The sequence below is a fragment of the Lates calcarifer genome, linkage group LG13 (assembly GCF_001640805.2).
Source record: "Lates calcarifer isolate ASB-BC8 linkage group LG13, TLL_Latcal_v3, whole genome shotgun sequence".
NCBI lineage: Eukaryota > Metazoa > Chordata > Actinopteri > Centropomidae > Lates > Lates calcarifer.
In genome coordinates this window covers 261557-267372 of record NC_066845.1, presented here as the reverse complement: position 1 = coordinate 267372, position 5816 = coordinate 261557, and positions in this window count along the sequence as shown.

The window sequence follows — 5816 nt, the reverse complement described above, 5'->3', positions numbered from 1 at the left end:
CATCATTTGGCATGTCTGTGGTAATTTTATCACTGTTGTGGTGACTTTAATGGGATTAATATATTTTAAGACTTAGCAGATTTTCATAGCAACTACTACTGTTGAAAAGATTGAGTCATGTTGATTATAGCAGTATGTCAGCTATGACTGAGGAAGGTTTGCAATATAAACTGAATCATTTAGCTTTAGAGGATTAAAGGACAAAAGCATTTTTGTTTCACATTTTAGAGAATTTACCACATATCGACATCAATAAACTGCTCACTCCAAAGCATGCCAGTAGAATTGTACATTTGGATTTAAAAATATATTGTTACGCAGTAGCCATTTATTTTCATTTGATAAAAATCTGTACACAAAGTCTTGGAATGTGCTTGAATTAGGTAATCCATCAAAGTCAGCATCATGTACAATCTCATTTTACATTATGTAAATTCTTGTTGTGTGGAATGACGTTTGCTCAGATAGATTGTTCAACTCATAAGCTGATTCCATGATAGTGGTAGTGAAATGAACAGAAAACAATGGCTGCCTGGAAGGAAGTGAAACAACACATTAAACATTTTACAGAGCTCTGGAAAATGCTCATTAGGTTAGGTTGGTTGGTTGAATTCAGACTCTGCTCTTTTTGCACATATCAGATGGAACATTTTTGCCTTGAAATGAAATGATTATGACGTAAGAGGAATAGTCAAACCATAGATGTGTGTGTCTGTGTTTGTATTTTTGTATGCAGGTGTAGATCAGTTGACACTTTGCATATTAATCAATGACAAAACAGAGACACCCATGGCCTCATCTCCACAGCACTGGTGTCGCCTTACTGGGGTCTAAATCAGGAAGGAGTGGCCATGGCAGTGATAAGATCGAAGGCCTGCTGGTTCCTCCTCTCTCTGCAGGGTTTTCCTCTGAACACATTATGGCAATGAGTTTGAGGCTTAAAGGGCCGGTGTGTCAGCCTGGTGCCACAGGCATAAGCCCCAGTCATTCCATCAAGCCTGAAATTAATTAAACAAAGCCCAGCCTCAATCACGAGAGTGCCAGCCAGCACTGAATGCTGGGAGGTAAAAGGTTTGTTTTTTTTTGTTTTTTTTGTTCTGTTATTTTTAATGGGTGCAGTGTTTGAGGGCAAGCATGCTCATATTAATATCTTTTTTTTGGGCCTCAAGTTGTAATTTGTAATTTCCCAAAAATGTATGAAAGAAAGTATGATGAGGGGATTAAAAGAGAAGACACATATACAGGACATATACACTGACCACACATGCCTGCATACACATCATTTAAGAATAATATTTTCTGATCTCTAGTATACACCTTACAGACATTACAAATACTATACAGGTGTGTGTGCAGATAGATAGATAGATAGATACATAGATAGATAGATACATAGATAGATAGATGGAGATGGTCATTGAACCCACAGCTTTAGTTAGTTGTTTTACTACTGTCCACCATCCAGGCACAACCTAGCCCTCAGAATAATGGTGGGGGACAGGTGTGGTGGGGGTTGATGGATAGCTGCTAACCACAGGGCCTGAATGCCTCACAATCCAGGTATAATTAACAGCAGCTATTTAATCGAGTGGCGGCTGCCAACGGAGAGCAGAGGGGGGAGGCACAGGCTGTCTGGCCTGGGAGGGATTGCAGCTTTGTAGCCTCTGCAGGATTTGTTTCACCTCTTTGTCTGCTCAGCCTAAGTGGCCTGACAGGCAAAATGTCTCCCAACCTGGCATTGTTATCTGGCTGAAATGGACCCGGTCCAATCGCATGACAAGCCCTGTCTCGGTTCAAATATCCCCTCCCTCTGCTCTCTCTCTTTGTGCACATTCTATTTGTTGTGATTGTGTACAATGTATGACACGCTACCAGAATATAGCAGAACCTTTTTTCTATCAGCCTCTGGAGGTCAGGAGACAAAGCACCATACTGAAGGAACTGATGTGTTTGCATACTTTACCAAATGTATTAAATTATGGATATAATAATTACTGCTTGGTCGGTGTTGTACGATGTTGTAGTGATTTTATTGTATTTTTATTTCTTGCATGCAGTAAATATTTTCCATTTACTAAAGTACAGTATAACATCAGCTGTCATTTGCTTGAGTTTAGTAATTTATTACTCATGTATGCTTTTATTGTTGTCAAAATTAGGTTATCATTGTGCAATGTGGATTGAGTTGAAAAGTCAACAGGGACACACACAAAGTTAGGGTAGTGTAAATGCTTTCATCCATGATTTGCAGTGTTAAAGAGCAGCTTAGATGGCCTGGTTATTAAAAGAACAGTCTCCTTCAGTTAATCAATAGTATTGTGAGATTTTTAAGAGTTCTGCTAATGAAGGAATTTGGAGCAGAGCACTTATATTAATAGTAAGGAGAGTGATGATGGAGATCTGGAAACCACTTGTGCCTATATTGCCACCTCACCCTGTGCTCACTTATAGGTTACCACATATCCTAGATAATATAAATACCAATTATAATCAAAAGCTCAGATGAGATTTGGATAATATACCTTACATGAAATTCAGCAGCGAGAAACCTTTTCCTGTTGGTGCATACAGTAAAGTTATTCATTAATGGAAGACAGCAGATTAATTTTTCTTATTTTATTTTATTTTATTTTTATTTTAAATTCCAGGTATCATTACAATATTTGTTTGTCCTTCATGTTCAGCATGATGTATTTGATGTGGTCCTGTCTCAGGTGGTCATCTTATTTGATAAATGTCAATAAATAGAATGGCATATGCAAAAGAAGCTTTTTCTGTATTTTCCTCTTGGGTTTGAATGTCCTTCTCTTCCCCTCTGTTGTCCTAGTTTCCTCCCTTGTTGGGATTGATTCCTTTATAGGCTCTAAGTGTATGTCTGAAACAGTGTTTGATTTGTCAGCAGGTGGGATTAGCATGCAGAAAACAGTGCTTCATTTGTTGGGGGGGGGGGGGGGCGGGGTTGAGGTGAGGGGGAGTGGGGGTTCAAGTTACACACTTGGAAAACAGTTACTTTCAGGTCCTGTTTAGATCCATGATTACCTCTCCTGCACAATCAAAGTAGTTATAATGAAAATGCAACAAATCACCATAGAATCCCCAGTCTTTTGTCTGGCCCACCTCCACCCCACCCCCTCCCTGCGCACTGAAAGAATGGCTCTGACATTTCAGCCTGGGAGCGGAGAATAGAAGCAGTTTGTAATGTGTGCAGCCTTGCCTTTTCTTTCCCCCCTTGTAGTAGTACTTAAGTGTCATGTTAAGCCCAAGGCAGGGAAGACTCTCATTGACCTACTCTGGCTCACAGTTTGTGTTTACTGTATTCTGTGGTGGCTAAAGCACCAGCAGAGCCCCGTCTCTTATCAGCACATAAAGTTGAACAGATTGGAGACTCAAATTTCCCCTTCCAGCCAATGTTGGTTTTCTATTGTCTGTGCCTGACAATAGTTTCACATACCCTAGAGCTTGAGTTTCTCTCCTCTTTATTTTACTGCATATTACCCTCTGTGTGAGTGCTGGGTATTTGCAAGCTAATAACAGAGTTGCCCAAAACAGGCCCCATTGCTATGGGGACAGGGGAGCCGTTATGGGCTCACCAGGGATGTCACACCATTGAGGTGATTATTGTGTGAGCTGTCAGTAGAGGCGCTCTACCAGACTGTTAAAACAGAGACAGCAGAAGAATATTTTTAAGTTCTTAGCTGAAACTAACATTTTCTCCTTCACAGAAAGTATTTCATGTGATACAGTACTTCACCTGTTTCACCAATGACAAAATGTTATATTGACAAGAAATTCAATTCTAATGAGTGAATTAACTATACTGAATTTAATTTGATCAGTTGTACTTTATTTAGTATTTTCAATTTAATACTACTTTAAATGTGTACTTCACTTTAAGATTTTACTTTTTATCAAAAACACATGACCTTATAACAAATGTAATACATGGTGCATTATGTATGGTCATGTGTCTAAAAGGAGCCATTCTGTTCAATTCATTCAATTAGCACTTGTTACTTAAAGTACATATTGGTGATAATACTTCCTTACTTTTTCTGAGTAACAAATTTAATGAAGGCCTTTTATTGCTAAGTAAGAGTATTAATATATATTAATGCTGATTTGCAACAAATAATTATCTTCATTTATTTTCCAGATTGTATGTTTGATCTATAAAATATTAGAAAACATTGAAAAAATGTCCATTGCAGTTTCCATCTTGCAAAAGATAGATCAGTTTACTGCCAGGTATGACAAAAAATGGCATAAAATCACCTGAGAGGCAGCAACTAGGTATTGGCTCTAATTATTACTCTCACTTAAGTAAATGATCTGAATACTTCTCCCATTACCAGAGTTTGGTGCATGTTAAAAGAAAAAAAAAAATCTTTCAGGGACTAAGAACTGATATCATTATTCTCTACATGATTGTAACTGCATTGTGTAATTGTATTTCTTATTTATCTAATTGATTCAGCCAATGGAGGAGTGTGCTATCAACTAATCTAGAAACATGAAAATGAACAATGAAAAAAATGAAAAATTCTCACCTTCAAGTAAAAATATTGAATGTACTTTATTTTATACCTGAGTAAAAGTGGCTAATGTACATTAGAGGTTATATTTTCAGTAATGAAGGAGTAAAGGAATCACTCATTCATCATGTATCAGACTCATTTATTCCCGCACAACAACTGCCAATTATTAATTCTCTTCAAATTTCTATTAAAATTCCATACTTTGGAATTGTTGTATCTAACTCTGTTTTTGATTGTGGATCATTTCATCTATGTTTCTCTAATCCCATGGATATGATACGCTGTCCTCCATCACTAAACAGCACAAAGTAGTCAATTCTCAGTACACACTGAGTGCTGTGGTAGTAAAGAAGCAGAGGGGGGAGCTATAATGTTAGCTAGTCTGGAGAAGTTCTGGCTGCATGCCAGGTTATGGTTGTGGTGAGCAGGGTCAGGAAACAATGCTACAGAAGATTCATTGTTTTCATATGAATATTCATGAGCAAGTCTAGAAAAAACATACATTCTAATATATGTGTGTGTGTGTGTGTGTGTGTGTGTGTGCGTGTGCGTGCCTGTGTGTGTGTGTGTATGCACACGTGTGTTTGTGTATGTATGTATATGTATAGCAAGGAACTTCCTTTCTTTTGTATTTACTGTCCCACAAATCACTTTTGTTGTTTATGATTACATTGCAGGCTCCTGCTGTAAACACAGAGGTAAAATGCTGACTACTGAGGGAGCCTGAGACAACTGTGAAGACACTTAAACAAGTTATTGCTCTCTATTCCATACTCTCACACACAAACACACCTTCACACAGATGCTTTGATCAGCTAGTGACAGGCTCTGGTTAATCAAAGGCAACAAAAACAACAAAGTGCAAGCTGCAGGTTGGAGTGCAGCTTCAGAACAACCTACAGCATGTGCCTTACCACAACACATAAGATCATCCATACTTAATTTTTTTAGTGTTACTGAGGGCTTGTACCTGCTTGTACCTGGCACCCATAGTTTGTGATTTTCTCTCTGTTCTCTCCCACCATGTCCTGATTCTGCAGGTATCTCTTACTCCAGAGCTGCAGGATGCAAATCTGCCATCACTATTCAGCACTCATCATTATTAATTTTACTATCATTTTTATTATTATTATTGGATACCTGGATAGGTGGAAATCAAATTGCATGTCTTTTGATTGATCTAAATAGATCTGTTGAGGGACATGGGGGTTGTAGTTGCCATATATTTTGCTCTTCTCCTGTAAAAGACAACAATAAAGTGTAATTAGAATAAAGTGTACA